This window comes from Engraulis encrasicolus, chromosome 2, assembly GCF_034702125.1.
Source record: "Engraulis encrasicolus isolate BLACKSEA-1 chromosome 2, IST_EnEncr_1.0, whole genome shotgun sequence".
Taxonomy (NCBI): Eukaryota; Metazoa; Chordata; class Actinopteri; order Clupeiformes; family Engraulidae; genus Engraulis; species Engraulis encrasicolus.
Window position 1 is genome coordinate 59,104,513 of NC_085858.1, and position 21,763 is coordinate 59,126,275.

A 21,763-nucleotide genomic window follows, 5' to 3' on the forward strand; every position below is an offset into this window, starting at 1 on the left:
CCAGGGCGGTTCTAAGGGGTGGCAGGGGGTGGCATTTGCCAGAAATATGATATGCCAGCCCAGGTGCCCCCTCAGATAATAGACTCTAGCCCTGCAAACAACGTGAAATCGCAAATAGCAGTTCAACAAAACATTGTTTTTTTCCCCACACACTATTTTATGCATGCTTGTATAGACATCATGGCTGTGAACTGGGACATGTGGGGTACCAAAGCTCATATTCTCCTATTTCCAATGGTATGCATGATATGCAGTTGCCATGTACATTACGACAACAATGAGACATAGAAGCAGAGGTGTGCTTTTATATCCTGAGTAAGACAAAGTCTCAGAGAACATGCACTGTATTACATTCATTTGGTTTTCCTTTTCCAAGTTGAATGTGTACCAATGGAGATTTGTAAGTATATGCCTATGCTCTATAGTCCATGTGATAAATATATAGATTTGTTTTGATAGGCTACATGGAGATTAATGTTAAACTTTATGGTTAATTCCTGAGACTTCTTCTGCTCATTTTTAAGGCCAAAATATTCACTGGCATGTGCTAATTGCTGTCTTTGTGGTGGAATGGTGCTGTTGGTGATTCTGTAGAGTAGCCAGTGAGTAGCCACTAAGCACATTATTGTTACTACCAATAAATATTTCAAGAAGACGCTTTTGCACACCTCTGTGGTTGGGCTGGTGGGGTTGTGATTCAAGTGTAAAGAAATCCTGCACACTGTCCATTCCACCAACAAACTTTAATTCAACATTTCGGTCATCCGACCTTCTTCAGAAAAAGTTTGTTGGTGGAATGGACAGTGTGCAGGATTTCTTTACACCTGACTACCAATAAATATAAATTTGGATATTAAGTTTAAGTATTGTATTATTTGTAGTTAATAATTTATCCCTCTGTTCTTGTCTAGTCAAGCCAGACTGTTGAGGCAGAAGTTAACTACTTCTGAAGCAAGATGCTACAAACCCAATAGTGAAGGTCTATATGCCTAACATTAGAATAGGTATGTGTCCCCCTCTCTTTGTGTGTGTCCAAAGAGCTGATTGGACTGAAGAGTGCAGATAAGGCCAGTTAATCCCTGGGCTGCTAGGGGCTCTCTTCTCTCAACTTCCAGGTTTTCTGCCAGCTTACATGACCAATCATAGATTCATTTTAAATAAACAATTGAACGTGAAGTCACTGCAAGTATGGTGGGGTTTTTTGGTACCTGAAATAGAGGGGTTTTTTCAGTCAGAAGACATTAGTTACGTCAATTTAATGGCAGTGCTCCGCTTATTACCGGTATGTGGGGCCAGTCTGAGCCAAAAATGCCCGGGCCGTTTTGTTCTCCCAGTCCAGGTCTGATCCCATTCATTTTCGATGGGGTTTTATTTCTGCTTAATTAGAATGTCCATACCACCAAAGCACTAAAAAGTGGCATGGAAATCTCCGGGGTATAATGAAAAGTGAAGTGCAGGTCACCATATCAAAATAGAAAGCAAATCTAAAGATTGACATGTAATTTAAGAAGAACTTATTTTCTTTTTTATCAAGAAAAGGGTGATTTTCATTATAATATTCTAATTTTGAGAACACCTCAATTCATGGTTTTGTTGAGCTGGAAGGCCAAAATATGTAAGAAGTTAAAAATATGGGCAATGAATCTATAAACCATGAATGTTTAAAATTATTGATGGAATTATGGAAATAAATCAACTTTTTCATGATATACTATTTTCTGGCCAGGAGCTGTATATACAAATGGTAACTATGGCAACAGCCTTAAAATGGCACGCGTGCCCCGAAACACCTATACTGATATCCACCACATGCAACCCCAGTCTGAGGGCACACTTGATACCATGTATTTCAATTATTTTATTTTGTTCTTTTTTTGTATTTTTATTGTCCTGAGATGAAAGTGACATACTCAAAATGTTCCTCATCTTGTGTCATATTGAGAATGTTACACAGAGTCTTCGTTCCATCCGCCCCCTGGGGCAATGAGACCCTGCCAAAAGAGAGGAGTGAGTCAGGAGAAACATAGATCAACACATTATATGGCCTGTATGTATGTATATGCCTACGGATCTACAGATGTTGCCAGTTGAATGTGAATGCATTTCTGTACACCTGCCCACACCCTATAAAACCTGCTGTCCTAAGGACAGACGTCATTTCAATTGACGGAAAATAAAAAAATTCAAGCATGTACAAATGTTGAGACGACAACAACAGGGTAGTTGGATCAACTTTTCAGACTTTGATTTCTGAGTTCACACAAAAATAACCCTTAAATTGAGTTACCTTACAAACTTAAGGCAGCAGGGGAACTTACTTTTGTACGTTTAACTGGCTGCCAATGCTTTACAGTGTACAGCAAAAACTAGTTAAGACTTCTTTCTATTTCATTTACGTTTTCTCAGTTTTTGGTTGCGGAGGCAGGATTCATAGACGGGACAGGATTCATACACCTGTTTTTCTTCCCTAGTAACAAAGGAGGGTGTGATCTATGAGTGCGTTCCAATATGCGACCTTGCGTCCTACACTTGTGCTTGTGGCCTCATACCAAGAAGTAATATGTTGTGATTACATCACTGACAACAGCATTATATTTGAATATCATGCAAAAGCTCAATTGTAAAGTAATGTTCTCATGTGAGTCCCCCAAAAATGGCCAGGCTGACAGCGGTGAAACTTAAAGGGACACTGTGCAGGAAATGGTCAAAAAAGGTACTGCAACTATGCTGCTCATTGAAACTGGGCTGCCTATTGCCAAATTTGATCTTTACATGAAAGTATACTAAGTAATAAACAAATATTTTCTAGTATGGTCCAAGTACAGTCATTTTTGCAGCTAAAAATGGCTATTTTTGGACATTCAAAATGGCGGACCAAGGAGAAGATCCCCCTTTTCATGTATGAAAAGTGCTATTTTTCCAGTCATAATGAATACTTAGAATTTGATGCTGGTGGTAAGTATTCATGAAAAAGGTAACATTAGTGAATGGGCAGCATGATTTCTGGAAATAAACAACTAAAAATCTCACTCTTTGTCCCTTTAATGGTGGGGTTGCAGGTTTACCAACATTCTTAATAATTTGATAATGACATCACGTCGGGGACTCCAATAGACATCATGGGACATGGACATCATGGGAGTCCCCGACGTGATGTCATAATCAAATTCTTAAGAATTTTTGTAGACCTGCAACCCCACCTTTAATTGCTTTCTCCACTGGGGCGGTGCAACAGTAAAAGTGGGAGTGGAGGACGCAAAGTCACGTATTGGAATGCAGCCTATGTTTTGGTAAGTGGTGTTGACATACCATACCAGGGCTCTAAAGTGACTCCTGTCAACCTGCCAAATGCGGGGGAAATTTCAGTTTGGCTAGTAGGGAAAAAAAGCGCACTAGCGAACTTGGCTGAAGTAAAAATCTGAACAGCAAAGCAAGCTGTTGAGCAAATGTAAAGACAGCCATATTTCCTGTATTACCCATGTAATGAGCACTACCATCATTGGCTGGCTTATAACTTCAGTGTAACACACCCTTTTGGGTGAAACTGCAAGTTCCTGCCACCATTTAGTCTGTGAACTTAACAGCGCAAAATAAGTCTGGATGAGAGAGAGGGTGAGAAGATTTGAGTCCCTTGATGATTGTGAGGGCGTGAACCGTACCATTACTATGCGCCACTACGTACAATTTATTTAGACAAGTGTGGCTAATTTGCACTTTGTGTGTAGCCAATATTAGCAAGTAGGATGAGCATTTCAAAGTTTGTTGGATCAATTGGTGAGTGAATGGTGGCAGTTACAAAATTGACAGAAGATCTGGTATTAAATAGATGACAGTGTCTGTGGTGTCGAAGAGGATGAAAAATGGTCAATTTTCCTCTCCACTGGACATGTTACATATTATCAAGTTCTTGGTTATGTTTTTTATATTTGAAGATTCTGACTGTGCGATCAGTAGGACAACGCTCCAAGCTGCGTAGCTTGGTCAATAAAGGTGTGGATGGAGGACCACCAGCTCAATACCCTGTCATGGCCAGCCCAATCTCTAAACCTGAATTCACTGCCTTGGCGGTATGTGTAAGGGCCAATTTTCTAACCAAACCGTCTCTGAGACAGAGTATGGTGTGTCAGACGTGCATTTCTTTATTAATACCATATGTTCGGAGACCCATCAATGACACACTTGCTAGTGGTGGAGGGAAGGAGGTTGGCTCTCAGTGTTGTCTGTTCTTGTGGGTCCTCCCCCAAGAAAATGTGTGTTTCTTAGAGGCAATTTCATGCATTTCAATGCCTTTTAATCAATCAGGTGTCCGGCTTAATGCTAAACCGCAAACTTAGTCAGAGAGGGCATCAAGGCCACTGTGGCCTAATGTCAGATGGTTTTTTCAAGGGCAAAGGCCAAGGCCAAAGTCGGAGGGCACAAACTGCCCTGGTGACAACCATTACTCAAGACATTGTTGCTTTAAGGTAGATGGAGGGCCACCTCCAGTCAGAAATACTGTATGAAGTGTAGAGATGCACCGGATCCAAGATCCGGTTCCAGATCCGGCAGGATAATAGAGTTTTTCACAGGGTCCGGATCCGGTAGGATCTTAAGCAGTGGATCCGGAATCCGGCAGGATCCTAAAAATCAAGATCTGGTGCATCTCTAATGAAATGTTTCTTACCCAACATCTGCAGTCTGTGAGCTCTTCATGAAGCGCAGGAGAGTCTGGACAGTGTTGGGGGTGATGGTCTTCACGCAAACCCAAACCTTTCCCACACACTTCTGCCTAGAGAGAGCAATGAGGATCTGCTGCATGCTCTCATGCGACAGGCTGCTGTTCTGTACGCTGTAACACAGAAGAGAAATGAATGAGAACCAGGGCTGGGTTAAGATGGCCCGGGGCCCCTAGGCTGTGTGCCCCGCTGGAAGGCAAATTTCACAACAAAATTACATACACTTTGTGGGCAGTGGCGGAACCAGACATTTATTCTTGGGGGAGCAATGGGGTAGCCACATGAATTTCACAGGGGCATGCTCTTACACAAAGAAAAAAAACACTCAAACACTATAGAATAGATAAAGAGAATGATTTTCTCGGGTTCTTATGACACCTGTGAGTGTTACCAGATTGAGCGGTTTCCGATGGTCATCTATGGGTTAAAGAAGGGCTTTGGGCAGATACATATTCTGTAGATTTGTGTTCATATAAATCAAGACTTCTGTTTAATTCTGGCAGGATTTTATTCTTAAGGCGTTTTTTTTTAGTATTTTTGAGTTGGTAATCTCACATTTGGCAACATTTGGCACATTATAGGTCTCCTATTAGGCTATGTTAAACAGTAATCAGTTATTTTTTTGTGATTTTTTGTAATTTTTTTGTGATTTGACCCTCAGAAACCCATTGCATTGCAAATGGCAAGATTTACAAAGAACTATATAGTGCCTTACATTGACTGAACTTAACTCAAATTAGGCCTACATATCCCAACACCACACAGTCATTTCCAGAGAGAAAATAGTATAGAAAAGATCACATTCCAAGTAAAAACATGGCAATTTTTGTATACTGCTAGCTGTCTTTTCTGAATACATTTTAACCATTGTAGAAGTAATTATTTAATATGTAGATGTGCCAGAAATGTGGGAAACATACGTTTTTTAGAAAAGTGATATGAAGGGCTGCTCTTATTTGGAAGGAAAATGCCTAATACCTGGGTGCTAAGCCATTGGAATACACAGACAGGTGTGTACACCTGTAGGCTATCTGTGTATACGAGAATCATATAGTGATTTGAGATGATAAAGATAAGTGTTTCACTGAAGCCCTATTGCAGATTTTCAGCGTTTCTACAGAATTCTCAGAAATGAACTTAAAAGTTTCTGCATCAGAGACTTAGTAAAATTAGGTTGAAAGGAAATGAATGCTTAGGTGTCTGAGAGTTAATCAAATTATTTTCTACCATCTGTGTTTTTATGTAATTTCAAAGTTCAAATTGAACTCAGACTGCACATTAAAGAGTTACTTCAATACTAAAATCCAGTCACTGTAATGTTGCAATGCTGCTAAGAACTTGCTACAATTCACACATATAACAATGCTATCAAAGGTGCTGTACGGACATTCTTTTAAAATACTCATTAGCATATAGCCTATTCCAACACAAAGAAAGCAATTAGCATATGCCAGTGAATATTTTGACTTTAGACATGAGGTAGGCCTATGAGTTGAATTCACAGGAATTAATCATGAATCTACTTTCATTTACCACCAAAAACAAATCTATTGATTTATCACATGGGATATAGAGCATTATGTAGTACTGAAAAATCTTAAATGGCACACAGCTAACTTTTCATTAAAAGGAAAACGAAATGAGTCTTGACTGAAATAAGCTGTTATTTTTCTAATGCTTTTCTTCTTCAGGATGGAAAAGCACACATCTGCCATTCACATTGCCGTCAGACCGTACAACACAGAGAGTTCCTATGCATACCACTAGACAGACGGCATTCTAAGATTTCCTACCCCATATGCCCCAATTCACGAGGGTGGTGTGTACACAAACTTGCATCAAAATGTGTGTGGGGAAAATGGTTATCCTTTCTTCACTCGCGATAGTGATTTGCGGGCGATCTATGTGCTTCGTGTAACGTGAGTGGGCGGGGTTAACTGTCCATTTTCTGGGGGAGCACTTGGGGTAGCCAATCAGATTTCAGGGGGGTCAAATGCTACCCTAGCCACCCCTGTAGCTCCGCCCCTGTTTGTGGGGTATTAATAAGATTTAAAATTCTACTCGACATTACAGATTCATCTTTCAGTATTGCATCTTGTCACAACTCTGCTTATTTTGTCCATGTAAACTTTGCCATTTCAATGCATTCTGGTTAGCATTTTCTAACGCGCCTGTAGACATAATAGTAGTAGGGGCTCTAAGCCGAGAAATCGTTACGCGCTGGATAGAAGCATATAATTCGGTACACATGTTCCTTGAGTGATTTGAAGACATCCTAGAAGGGGTGCCCCTTGAAAAAAAAATGTCTACCATGTCATATACAATATGTCATGTTGGTAATGCATTACATTGTTATTACATGACATTATACTTAGCTGACAATGTTAATATAGTCCTCAGCAGAGATGAAGCAAGGGTAGCCTGCTTGACCAGATTGATAAAACTACAAAATGTACATAGTGTGAAAGTATGGGTGAGTCTGTGCTTACATGCTTGACAGCATGTAACATTGTGAACGATTTGAGAAGATTCTTGGTCTGAATTAAAATGAGCATTGCCCACACTAAAACTATGGTGAGAATAGACTGCTGCTAATGCTCGATCTGAATGGGATAGTGTCAGTGCAAGATGCCCTAGGTAGCAGGTTCTCCATCCTCTAATTTCCATAACAGATATACATATTTTATTTGTATGAGAGAGGGTAAAGGACAGGACCTTTCCATATGTATGAAGAACCCCATAAGATCACCTAATTCAAGGCATTGTGCATATTGTGAGAGCATTTCAGTCATCTTTAGAATGGCATTACAGATTACTCAATATAGGCCTACATGTAGGCCACAGTATGGCTTCAGTTCAAATTAAATGGAAATGATTTCTTAGTATATGTTGAGTAAGAAGACAGAGGTAAATTGTTTTTTTTATTTGCAGACAAGTCCTCACCTAGTACTTGTGTCAAAAGTTGTATTAGTTAGCTCAGTAATCATTGAGTACTTAAATTGCTATCAAAACTGACAGCTGATGGACAACATGTACCGTAGGTCTTTTGCCACCCTTACCCATAGGAGAAATATCTATATAGAACAACAATTCTCATATGGTATATACTATGAAAGTAAATCATTACCTGTACTCATTTTCTTGATATGCAAGGCACACAAATAGTCTGGGAGGAAGGATAGTCTATCATACCCCGCCCCCCCAAACAAAATGCCACAAGACTTTTTTTAACCTTCAAGATTTTGAGTGGTAACAGTAACATAACTCATTCCCACCACACCTTTTTGCATAATATTGTACATGTTCTCAGAATGCTCTACATCAGTGGTTCTCAAACTTTTGTGTGAAGTATCCCCTGAGAAAATATTGAGCTCTCCGAGTACCACCTTGACAACCAACAATATCGCTTTAAAGACCTTCCATATTCACTTTTGCCAGCCAGTACAGGAGAGGTTCATAATGGCATTCCAAGTACCACCAGAGATGTCTCAAGTACCACCAGTGGTACGCGTACCACAGTTTGAGCACCACCGCTCTACATGTTTCAGTTCTATGTAGTTGTACTGTACAGTACAGTGCAGTGCAGTGGAGTGCAGTACAGTACAGTACAGTACAGTAGCATACAGAATGGTGCAGTATAATAAAGTACAGTACAGTACAGTAGCATACAGTACGGTGCAGTACAGTACTGTACAGTACAATACAGTACAGTATAGTAGCATACTGTAGTGAAAGTGAAGTGAAAGCCCATTGGGAAACTCCAACTCCCATTGTCATTGTGACACAGCACTCCACAGCACACAAGTGAACACTGCACACTGCACACAACGAAATTGCATTTATGCCTCACCCGTGCAAGGGGGCAGCCCTCAGTGGCGCCCCATGGGGAGCAGTGCGGTGGGACGGTACCATGCTCAGGGTACCTCAGTCATGGAGGAGGATGGGGGAGAGCACTGGTTGATTACTCCCCCCACCAACCTGTGGGATGCAAGTCTGACGTCCTAACCTCTCACCGCTAACCGCTCACCCATAACTGCCCATAGACGGTGCAGTCTAGGTAAGTACAGTACAGTACAGTAGCATACAGTACGGTGCAGTCTATTACAGTACAGTACAGTACAGAGCAGTGCAGTACAGTACAGTACAGTATAGTAGAGTACAGTACAGTGCAAGTGTACAGTACAGTAGAGTCTTGATGACTTTTAGGCTACTTTGACTTTAGCCCTCCAAAGCCAATAGGATTTCCACATGCTGTTGTTTTAAGTTTTTGAAAGACTATTTTAGTAGCCTATGTGAGAGAGGGAAGGCAGGCAGACATGTTTTAAACAAAGGACCACACCCACAAATAAAAAATAACGAGCAAACAATAAATTAAGTGGTTAGGTAGCCAACATGTCATCTAGATTAAAGCCAAAAGTAGATGAAAAACAGACATGTTACCATTTTGCTCTTTTAAAACATAAAGTATCTGTCAATATACTGTATGTATGGTGTATTGCATATTGATTATTCATAATTTCCTAAGCATAAATGCCCTTATCACTCCATTGTACACTTAGGACTGAGATATACATATCTGAACATTAATCAGCATACATTTTATTTTGTAATGGCCTATAGTAAATCATCCAAGCTGTCACTGACACTTGATATGTACATGTATTATTGACTTGATTGATATGAATATTTCAGTTGGACTCCTAGGGTTAAATCATTGAGGGGGTCCTAAGGAAGTAGTAGTAGTTTGTGTGTGTGTGCGCATGTGTAAGTGGGATTAAAATTATTGTTTGCCATCTTTATCTGAAGAGCAGACACATGCTGTGTTCCATTATTCACCCTCTGTACTGTGTACCTTGTTTGAGTGCAGTGAAGTACCCTTTCCACCCTCCGCAATTCACGAGGCGAGTACATTCCAATTCCCGTTCTGTCTGATACACTTAACGGAAATGACGGTTGGTCGCGTGTCATCCGAGTTTACCAACCGCCAATATGCAATTCAACATGGAAGGCACTGTTTGTTATGCTAACACTTTTTAAAGTTACCCCTGCCTCTAATACACATGGCGATTGTCTTTGGAATCAAAACTATGCTGTTATCACTGAGATTCAACCGTTTGACAGATCTGACACTCAACTACGTCACAAACATGGCGGCCGTTGAGTGCGAAAAGTGTACAGTAACTGCACACTTCGAAAAATGGCCGTTTTGGGGGCGTTATATGGGTAATTTACAGTACACTTTACCGTCGCGATTAGAAATGGAACACCCTGCGTACCCAAACACAGTGCGGAAAGGGCGGACAGTACGAGTATTGGAACACAGCATGAGTGTCTGAACCTGCTAATGCTAGCATGCTAACATTGGGACAGTTATGTGTGGCCCAGTTCAAGGGTTTATCTCTTCTCCCCTAAATTTTCTAACCAATTTTCTAATTTTCTTTTTGAATATTATAGATATGACCCACTGCAAGTTTTTAAAACTCTTAATGAATGTTGGTTCAATAGCTAAATGCCCAGAAATGAGCTCTCAATTGTAGAGTGATCTCATTCTGACCATGGTTTTTATGATTTTCCTCTTTTTGAATCTAAATAAGACATATATAACATTGTTTTCATGGTAAGTTCAGTTTGTATACATCACACACAAATAGGTGGATTGGCCCATAACACCATTATGTCCAGGCAGTACAGCATTTTACTACTATTGGCTCGTTTTGGGCAGCCATCTTGGATTTACCCCATAAAAATGACCTTAATGACATTGGAATTTGGGGCACCCCTTCTGAAATGATGGAGAACACCCTAAGGAAGGTCTACACCGATTTTGGTGCTTCTATCCAGCGCGTAACGATTAGGCCCTTTTTGGACGGTAAGATCCCCAGCTATAACAACTGAAAGCTCACACTGCCCTGGTGCCCCTCCACTCGTGAACCATCTGTGATATTAGCCTACTGTACCACTAACTCATTTAAGTGTCATGTTTGGTATGTATGTAAAACATATTTAACAACAAATATGATAGCCTTGTTGTTCTGATAACCAAATGTGTGCTCCTGTGGAAGGTGCTTGGCAACTGTTCACTAAAAATGGGTCACAGGAAGTAAAGCAAGCAAGTGTTCAGTTCTTCTTTGAATATAAGCAATATTTTATATATAATACTTTCTAGCCTACTTGAATAGATTATATAACAAAATTCACACCCAGGCCTGTTATCCATATCTCTCAGTAGTCTAAGGGCTGCATTTCCCGAAAGCCCTTAAGTAGTACTTAAGTATGAGGGGCCGCCTAGGCAATATACCACATGACCAAAAGTTTACGCTTACAATCATTTTATAGGTCTACATACAATATTTTTTTTTCTCGCACATGCAAATAAAATGGTTGCGGCAAATGCATGTGTGAGGTAAAATAGTGTACGTATAAGCTTTTAGTGATGATGTGAGACCTATTTCTGATACAATGCTTAGGCGACCTCTCACACTTAAGTACTACTTAGGCTTAAGTACTACTTAAGAGTTTTTGGGAAACGCAGCAGGTTATTTTGAGAATATCTCTAATGTGCAGCATAATAACTCAAGAAACAAGTAAAGAGGTGAGTTGCCTGCCTTGCTCTCATTGCCACCCACCCTTCTGTATTTTTTTTAAATGATTATCTTTTAAAAGATTATCTGTTAGCCTATATTTGCAGATTACATTCATTAACATTTATTTCTTAGTGAGAAAACCAATAAGCCTGAAGATAACACTTTTCAAACAAATGTTGCTTATTATGACTTTGTTTATGCAGCTCTCACATGCATAATGAGAATCAGATGCAATAATGGACCCAACAAAGAGGAGGACACATAGATAGGAGAACACCAGGTTTTGTCAACAAGAAAATGGCACATTTGATGCAATGTTGATTAAATGCAAAAGCCAATAATACATTGTCAAGTTGCTCATAACTTTGTTTGCAGTCTTATGAGGGTCTTTGCATTCCAAACGAACTATTTGGGGACTGTTTAAAAGTGTGAAAAGTTTATTAAGCAATTCGTTTTTAATAGGCTACCAATAGTTAGCTGCCAGCAGAGCTCAAACACAGTTTGCCTTCATTTGTGTTAGCAACTAGCTACAGCTACTACTAAACCAAATCGAAGTCCTAACACACTGTTTGCAATCAAATGTGGACCATTACTTTCAAAAACGATGCATAGAGAACTTTGTGAATAATTTATTTACAGGCTCTGATACAGTCCTTCCCTTGTAGTCTACCTCACAACCTCTAATGCCAGCGTCGTAGGTGCTTCTGTCCGGAGCCTGCAGTGAGATACAGCCTGAGGGGGCGGGGCATGGCATGCTTCTTCATAGCGTCTGTGGCGCGATTTCAAAATATGAGCGGACCAAAAAAAAAATATATATATATATATTATTATATTAGCGGGCTGCTATTTGAGTATAGGGGTACTAGACTAATGCTTGAGCTGACCTAGCCCCAGGGCAGCCTCTTGACATGATGTCTAGTTTAGTTTGTGTGTGTGTGTATGTGTTTGTGTGTGTGTTTACTCGTTATTTACTCTGTATTTATTTTTTTTTTAAATGTAAAAAAAAAAAAACTAACCCCTCTTTGCAACTGCACTTGTTGTTCTGTATATTTCCTGTGCACTTTGTATTTGCTTGTGATGTTGGCTTGATTATGTCCTCTTTTGAAAGTCGCTTTGGTTATAAAGCGTCTGCCAAATGCAATGTAATGTAATGTAATGTATTGTAATGTAACTCATTTTCATACCATAGCTCACTGATGGTCTTCCCTTCTCCCACAGCTGAGACCACATCGGAAACATCCACATCTGACAGGTTCACCACATTTAACCTTTGAAGAGAGACACCAAAGATGGTAGATTAAACCCCATCCAATGCAAAAGAGTGAGCTCATGTTTGGTCTCCAAAGAGGGCATGGGACACCTAGGTCAAGGCACGCTCTTCCAGTCCTGAAGCTCTCAGAAACTTGAATGGGAGTAAATGGAGCGAGTCAAGCTAAATCCTCATTCCGTTTGGCATGTGCTGTGGATTTCACATATGACAAGTGAATTGGTAAAGGCTTGGATTGCCGTTGTAAGACTGCTAATTTTCGGCAGGCAAGAAAGATAATTTTGTTTTTTTGTGCAAAACTGGGTTAAAGACTATAACGTGCACCTCAGGTATTTGACGTGAACCGAGCCAGCCCAACCGCTGCAACGTGGCTGAATTAGCTGCACGTCAGACATATTGGCTGCACGTTGGACATGCGACTTCTGTTGTGTAGTCCAAATAATTACACATTTTTGCATGCACATAACTCACAAATCGATTGACAAGTGAAGTCGACAATCACACCATTGGTTATCATTAATTCTGAGGCACAGCATGTTGAGGGGGGATGCGAGGTGGATCGGAAAATAGGTTTGATCAGTCCATTGCTTTCCCAGCCCCATGAGCTGCCCAGAAGGGTGGAGACTTAGGCGCCCCATTATACAGTCCCTCCAGTTTTTCGCGATTCAGCGATTGCGTGGATTCATGCAAATTCAATGATATTCCGCATAATTTCACGATGCCGCGTAATTCCTGTAAAGCCGCATATTCCCCGCAAATTTTCCCCTTTGTCCCCTCCAACATTCTGTGGAGTTTATGGATTTATATTTTTGTCAAAAAAAAATTAAAATGTGACTACAATACCACCGGAGACGAAAACCAATAGGAAGCATTTTTGTTAATATGTCACTGAAACATTGAAAAAGAATTGCCTGCTATTTCGGAAGTCGCGACCCTCATCTCAGCTGCACCGCGTCTCTCTCCTCCCATCCCTCACACATAGCCTACACGCAGGCGTCGGTGCTGCACATCCGTGACCTTTTTTTTTAACAGCAGTAGCCTACTTTTCAGTGCAATCCTGCCTGGAAAAAGTATTGTTGACCATTTATCCATGACGAAAAAGTGTATGCAGTCATGAAATAGTGGCGGTGCTGTCGCACAGTAGCAAACATCTTACGTTACATTTTTGCGCAACTTCTCCACTCTCCCCTGTCGCTTTCATGAGCATGCTACCCGACGGTCGTTGTCTGATCTTTTTTCAATGTTCGCTAATGTTTGTAATTTAAGGGTCTATGTCTATGCGTAGGCACAAGCCTTCTGATAACAATCACTGTAGTGCCGATACTCATGAACGGCGTGACGTTTTCCATGTGCGTTACGCCCATTTATGGGGGAAAACAACCCATGCAAGTAAATTGGTGATGTTGGGGTTTAATAAACGTAAGATACGGACCTGTAGACTATCGTTGTTCACGCACAACATGCCGAAAACGTGTTGTGTTGCCGGCTGTTCAAATAATATAGCCAAACAGCCGTGGCTGAAGCATGGAATGTGTTCATTTAGGCTAGCCGATTTAGCATGTAAGTCAATGAGACATTCGGTTTGTTTTCACCCATAAAGGGGCGTAACGCAAATTTAAGAGCAAAGTACCCGGATGGTCGTTCATGAGTATCGCAAAGGATTCGGAAGTGTGGAGTTTTGCGACTTGTTTCAGTCAAGGACACCGAGATAGGAAGTGAACGGCCCTTCCACGCTTTCACTGTAGTTATTGCAATAACGTCTTGCGAATGCATGCAACCATGGACACAACCATGTCAACGAGAGCGTGTATGCCATCACAACTTTGCATCAAGCAAATAATATGCAACAGCTTGCAATACGAGCACGAGAGAGAGAGAGAGAGAGAGAGAGAGAGAGAGAGAGAGAGACGCGTCTTCCAACAGGTGACATTGTAACGCTTGCATACAGCCTGGCTACTGTAGCCTACCCCGCGACGCTCTTCATCAGCCTACTGGTAGGCTATACCCACAAGTATTTTTTCATAACGCGCAGTCCCGTTTTCCCCCGAAGTCGTTCTAAAATATCGACAGAGATTCATGAGTGTCGCGGCCTTGATTTTTTTTTAAATCTTATACTGGCTTATAAGACGCTCTGGCAGTTTTTGACAATATTTTATTATTCTATTATATAGGAAGTGTGTTTCTGAATCTCTCTCTCTTTTGTCTTAAGCCTGCTTAGACTGATTGTGGTTTTCAGTTACCAAAAAACCCAGAAAGGGATGCAAAATCTTTGCAAAAAATGAGAAAATGCCGCAAAATCTTTGCAAAAAATGAGAAAATGCCGCCACAAAATCAGACATTTTGACCGCAAAAATCACAAAATCCTTGTGCAAAATCCTGGAGGGACTGATATAACAAGATCTTGCTAAAAGAAAGCCAAGCTAAAAGAAAGCCATGTTAGGCACCCCATTGTCCCCTACTTCTTCTCTTTTTGTGATGTTTGGTGGAAGCTTGCACAAGATGTGTGCTAGCGCCATCTACAGCCCTAAGAGGACTCCATTGATTCTCAACCGTAAGACTCCAAAGGTCTCCTGACCAACGTTCACCTGACATTACATGGATCCCGGAAAAAGTCAGAGCTTGAAGTATCTTCCTATTGTCTACCCTCTTTGGAGACGCTGTACGTATGTCTAATTGTCAGGTTCACCACACACACACACACACACACACACACACACACACACACACACACACACACACACACACACACACACACACACACACACACACACACACACACACACACACACACACACCAATGGAATACATTTCACACTCACCCCAGCTCTTGACACCTGCTCAGAGCAGGCTGCAGCAATCTCAGCTTATCTGATGTGATTTTGCACCGTTTCAGCTCCAGACTTGGGATGGTGGGGCAACACTGCAGGCAGTACAGCAGTACCCAGCAGTCTGTCCTTGTCAGAGAGATGGACACAAGGCTCACCTTACCTCATATTGCCATTGTACTCTTCACAAAGTCCTCTTCATGGAGCTCGTACAGACAGTGGAGAATGAAGCGCATCACATGTTTTTTCCCAGAGTTTGTATTGATATGATAGAGTAGCCACTCTTTAAGCTGCTCTTTAGATTGGGGGTTGGGGTTCAGGCCATGCTTCTGCAGAACTTGCATCACCTTCACATTTGAAAGACCAAAGAGGAACTGAATGACAGGTAGACGATGGATTCTGTCTTTGGAGGGCCTTGTGGATGTAAGCAACTCCTTGATCATCTCTTCATCTTGGGACAGTATGTAGTGGAGGGCAGAGAAGAATTCCTGAAAGCTCAGATGCATGAAACTGAACATTTCCACCGTGTCCACTGTCTCCTTCACAAGAAATTTACACAGGAAGGGGACACTGGTTGGGTCAGATACTGTGTTGAACACAACTCCCTTGCTGAACAGAACTTGCTGCTTCTGTATCCCTGTCTCTGCCAGCTGGCCCAGGCTCCTCAGCAGAGCTGCTACAGGCTGCCTCAAACCACGGCAGTGGTGCTTCAACAGAATGGACACAAAGTTGACAAATATTGAGGTGGTTGTTTCCAGGCTATTGGTCAGTTCTACATTCTTTTGCAAATGGTCCCTAAAAACAGTGCAGACGATCCAGCAGATGACAGGAATGAAGCAGGAGGTGAAGAGGGTTTCATTTGACATTACTCTGCTGGATACATTCTTCCAGACCTCGTCATCTTTACAGAACCTCTTGATGTACTCGTGTACGCCCTCCTCAGTGAAGCCCAGCACCTCAGTGCAGCGTACAGGACGTTTGAGCAGCTTGTTCAGTTCACCTGAAGCAGAGGGCCTGGTGGTGACCAGCAGGTGGCACTCAGAGAGGATGCTCCCCTTCAGCAGCGCACCCAGGATGACCTCAACTGGAGCTGGTGTGGAAAAGTCTTCCACTGGAGAATTGCTGACTTCACACACTGGGAATTGGAGCTCGTCAAATCCATCAAGAAGAAGGAGCACCTTCTGAGGCAAGTCCTTCAGTTTCTTTAGGACCAGTGAGGTAAATTTCTGACTCAAGCTAACAAGACCTGCAACACTCTTTTGCACTCCTTTACTGTATATGAGGTTGAGTTCTTTGCAGCTCAGGTGTAAAACGAGTGCAAACTGATTCTGGTAGAGACTTCCTGATGCCCAGTCCAGTATGATCTTCTGAGCAGTAAGGGACTTGCCATGACCAGAATTGCCCTGGAGAATCACTGCTCTGGGAACGCGGCCATGATCATTCGGTCTAAAGAACTGGTCCACTGTGGTGCTTTTATATTCCTCAATTCTGGCACCAATGAAGCCTGGTCCACTCCTGCAAATCTCCTTCTCCCTCTCCTCTTGATCTCTGTGTTTCTCAATGATCATCAGCGGAGTGTAGCGGTCAGTCAGCAGGACCTCTTGTCCAGGTAAAGAATTATACTCTTGCAACGCTTCATAATGTGAACACATGTGTGCTTTGAACTCTGCAATCGTTGGCGATTTGTCTGTAGGAAAGCATAATTCCAGCAGAAATTGCTTTTGTGTAATTCATGTTGTAAGTGTTAAAATGATTGTCACCTGGTGTAGTTATTACATTATTGTTATTAGGCCGTTGATAGAACAAGTGTTGCATTGTTTCCTACAGCAGAAGAAGCAACACCATTGGAAAAGCAACACCATTGAAGAAGCAACACCATTGTTTCAAAGTGACTGACCACCTTGAAAGCACTCTGATGAGTGTTACTTCTGGCGCTTGTATTGTACTCAATTCCAGTTTTATATGCAAATAGTAATACATGCTGTAGTGGATTTGGATTTTCGATATAGATTTCTTAGGCCAGCGATTCAATTATTTTTGATACTTGAATATGCTCCACGATTCGATTCAAATCAATGGTTCATATTTTGTTTTACCCTACTGGCTTGGCTGATGTTTGAAATGTTAAATTCAACAAAAGCTGAAACATCTGCATGCATTTCATTTGAGGAGCATCTTTACTATGGTCAGTGTTACTGAGAGAAATAAAATGCCTCACAAAAAAAAAAAATGCCACAAAATGAGTGCAATAATTGACAAAAATCGATTAGTAACGATTAATTAAACCTCTTGTGGATGAATCGATTAATTGAATCGTGGGCTGTAGGATTGGTCCGTGTAATGCTTTGCAGTGCTTTGATCCATTTTCCGAATTTACTTGAGAAAGATGAAAAATGGGTTCAAAATTTCAATTTTCAATTTTCCAGACAACTGTCCCCGCGCCAATGGTTCAGTCCAACCAACACACAGAAATTGAAAATTGAAATATTGACTCATTTTACTTTGGTTTCAAATTCACATATTTTCTCTTTCAAAGGCCACCGACAAATTACAATGAAATTAACAAACAACGTACATTTTTTGTTTTCTGAGTTGTCTGGAAAATTTAAAATTGAAGTTTTGAACCCAATTTTCATCTTTTTCATGTGAATTCCAAAAATGGATCAAAGCACTGCAAAGCGTTACACGGACCTAGGATTGATGCATCCATTCAAATTGCATATTATTTACACCACTAGTGTTCATGTGAAACGTGCCACTCACCTGGTTCCTGAGCGCGTGTCATTAGAACTGAATTCACAGGACCTACAGAGGGGCACAGGAACAACTTTAGGTGCTGGTTACGCATATCTGGATATTTTAAAATGTGGATATACTGTATATGTTTTATCTGTTAACATATGGTATAATCACAACAAATAAAAACTCCATTGTGGCAAGGGTATTTAGCCCCCTAAATGGGAGATTTCTAAATTGAGGAGTTTTGAAATGTGCTTCCAACTCTGTTTATGTGTAAACCGTTTATAAGATGCTATTTACACGTATATGGATATTTTCAAACATGTAATTTTTTTATCGGTTTACACAAACACGGCATGTGAGTTACCACTGACCAATATTGAGTTTGCATAGCTAGAATTTCATTGCCTTGCTGGGATGGTTTTAAGGCAGGGCTGTGAAAGCGTCAATTTTGTGTTATGGTTACGGCGTCAGTATCACTCGTGGTAGCAGTGACAGTGTAAATGGGTGCATTTGATTTCAGGAAACGTTGGCCAACAATGCGAAGTATACAGTATCAGCGAGAACTTGCTGTCAGGGCGTGGGTTGTGCTATACACAGTGCATTTAAAGCCGACCACAAATTTATAGAAATTTACAACGCTTCTACACAAATGTCAGTGAAGTTTTGGCCAACCAGTTTAAGGGTGCGTCACTGCATACACTATGCAGACCCTTGCAACAACCATCAACAGAGATAAGCTACTGCAGGAGTTGCAAGGTCCTTCTGCGACTGCAGTGATCCCATGAGAGTTTGACATCATGACACACATTGCATCTTCGTTGCAACATGACTGCAATCTGTCGGAGAAGATTTTTAACCATCATGCAACATTTTCAGTCCAGAATGCATTTCTGTGTGCGTGCGTATGTAGACGTTCTGCAAAGTGGAATGCACCTAATGTAACTCACCATGGCAGTGGTGGTGATGTGAGGTGATGGTGAGGTTCCCCTGAACGGCACACTGGGAAATATGAGGAGCCACAATATGGCCGCCATCCTGAGCTGAGAGATTAGGGGTCCCAACATGGCCTCCATCCTGAGCTGAGAGGTTAGGGGTCCCAACATGGCTGCCATCCTGAGCTGACAGGTTAGAGGTCACAACATGGCCGCCATCCTGAGCTGACAGGTTAGGGATCCCAACATGGCTGCCATCCTGAGCTGAGAGATGAGGGGCCACAATATGGCCGCCATCCTGAGCTGAGAGATTAGGGGTCCCAACATGGCCTCCATCCTGAGCTGAGCTGGTGGCAGTAAGCGCCTCCATAAACACATCAACGGGGGATTCTACAGACAGACAGACACACAGACACACACGCACACGTGCACACACACACACACACACACACACACACACACACACACACACACACACACACACACACACACACACACACACACACACACACACACACACACACACATAATGATACTCATGTAGTTGCACATCAGAGATTTTTAAAACCAGTATGTGGTGTAATCGACTATGTGGGGCAGGGTTTGACACTGGCCAAATGCTGGTAAAATTTGGCTGTGGCTACACAGCAAAACTGAAAGTGTAGTTTTGAGTTGATTTTCCTGGTGTTAAATATCCAGGAGTTAATTGGAGTTACTGGGAGTTGATTGTGGTGTTGTTTTAACACTGGAAGTGCACAAAAAGCTCTATGGGTGGTGTTGTTTTGAAGAGTTAAATGTCTTACACTGACTGAGAGTGACCTCCACATCCGGTTTCAACAAGTTACTTCCGTTTAGACGGCGGACATCTTGCAGCTCGCCATTCTTTTCCCGGAGCAAATATCCTGATTATAAAGGTAAGAGTCGTATAAATTCAAATGTGATGTTTGTTGTGAGAATGTTTAAATAATAGGCAAAGTAGGTTTAAGCTATTTAACCCTCTAGCTACCAGGATTTTTTTTGAATAGGTCGGAATTCTACCAGGAATTCTAAGGAAAAATTGACATTTTGGTCATATTTTAAATAATGTGAAATAACTTGAAAAGAAATGAAAAGTGTCAATTACAAGTTACTTTCATATTAAAGTAGAGAAAACACACTTTCAAATGGTATATCATTTATGGATAATTAATTGTTCAGTATTCCCATAGAGTGCCTTTGATGTGGATTAAATGATAAAAATGTGATAAAATCCGATATTATCTAGGCCTATCTATCTACATATCCATATATTTAGGCCTATCCATCTATCTATCGATCTCTCTATACATCTATCTATCTATCCTTCGTCTATCCATCCATCCATCCAGGGTCAAAGTTGAACAATGATCATGTGACGACAACAAATGTCGTTCACCCAAAAGTCCTGTTTTCAAGCGGTATAACTGTAATGGACTACACTAGCTAATAATGTTTGAACTAAACCATGCCAAAGACGTGTAAATAACCGTAGAAGTGTCCGCGATAGCAGACAGGACATGAATGGAGCTGTAAGGAAGTTTCCCCTCCCAATTTGGCACAGGTAAGACGCGCCAGGCATCACCGAGTAATACGGAATTGAAGTGCTACAAACACCACGTTGGTAAGCTATTATTGGAAGTTAGCATTCAACTCAACGTCTTCACGCACATTTTTATGAAGGACACGTGGAGTAGTAACAGTCCTTGACTGCTTTGCTGACACGCAAAATGAGTAGCCTATCATGCTGCGCTTCCAGATGCGCTGTTACGCAGAGCTGTCGCTGTCCGTTGTTCCAGGAAACTAAGATAGTTGGATACCAACATATGGTTTGACTCTGAAAACACATCGAAGACAGTTTACATTTTTAATATGTAGCGTGTAGACATCGGCTGGACAGTTGTGTTTGCTATTTAGGACCATGGCAGAACTCATCACAGTTGAACACCATCTCATAAGCCTAATAAAACAACATGATCTAAACATAGCCTAAATAGTCATAAACATGTGCTGTTGACCATGAAAATAGATCGAAGAGGGTTGGAAGTTTTCATATTTAGTGTATATTGGTTGTAGAAACAGAATGGTTGTGTTTGTAGCCATCCAATCTCGGACGGCCGTCATTTGAATTCACGGCAGATTGCCAAATCGCATAAAGCGGCGCACCTCGTAATAAAATCTAAATACTGAAAAATAATATAATTTAAACATATAGTTTTTATACTGAAAGTATATCGAGGAGGGTCTGTAATATTGAGCTAAAGTGTTTGAAAGCTGGAAAAACTGCATTATGACGGCCGTTCAGCCGTATTTTCATATGAAAATATTCCGGCCGGCCGCGGCCGTTCTGGTACAGATCCAGCCGGACGTTCACGGCCGTTATGGTAGCTAGAGGGTTAAACTGGACTACTGCTAACTTTGCTGGAAGAACTAACTAGCCTCTTAAGCTAATGGAGCCTTAGTTTGTAGCATACAGCACAAATTCATATAGCCTAGCCTAGGCTAGTTTACCGCTATTCGACCGTCAGTGGGCTAACTAGTTTCATAATGAACATTTCGTTTTCTTCTCTTCGTTTCCTGAAGTAACGTGACGCACTGGTGAATCTGCATTACAGTTTCTGGCAAAAGGGCCTGTCGACAGTTGTCATGCTAGAATGAAACTAGGGCGGCAGGCAGAGGAGGA

At 41.3% G+C, this 21,763-nt stretch overlaps 1 pseudogene; it reads right to left on the reverse strand.

Annotated features, from left to right (window-relative positions):
- The window catches only part of LOC134465385 (NACHT, LRR and PYD domains-containing protein 1 homolog), a 28,329-nt pseudogene that overhangs the window by 1,727 nt on the left and 4,839 nt on the right, over positions 1–21,763 (reverse strand).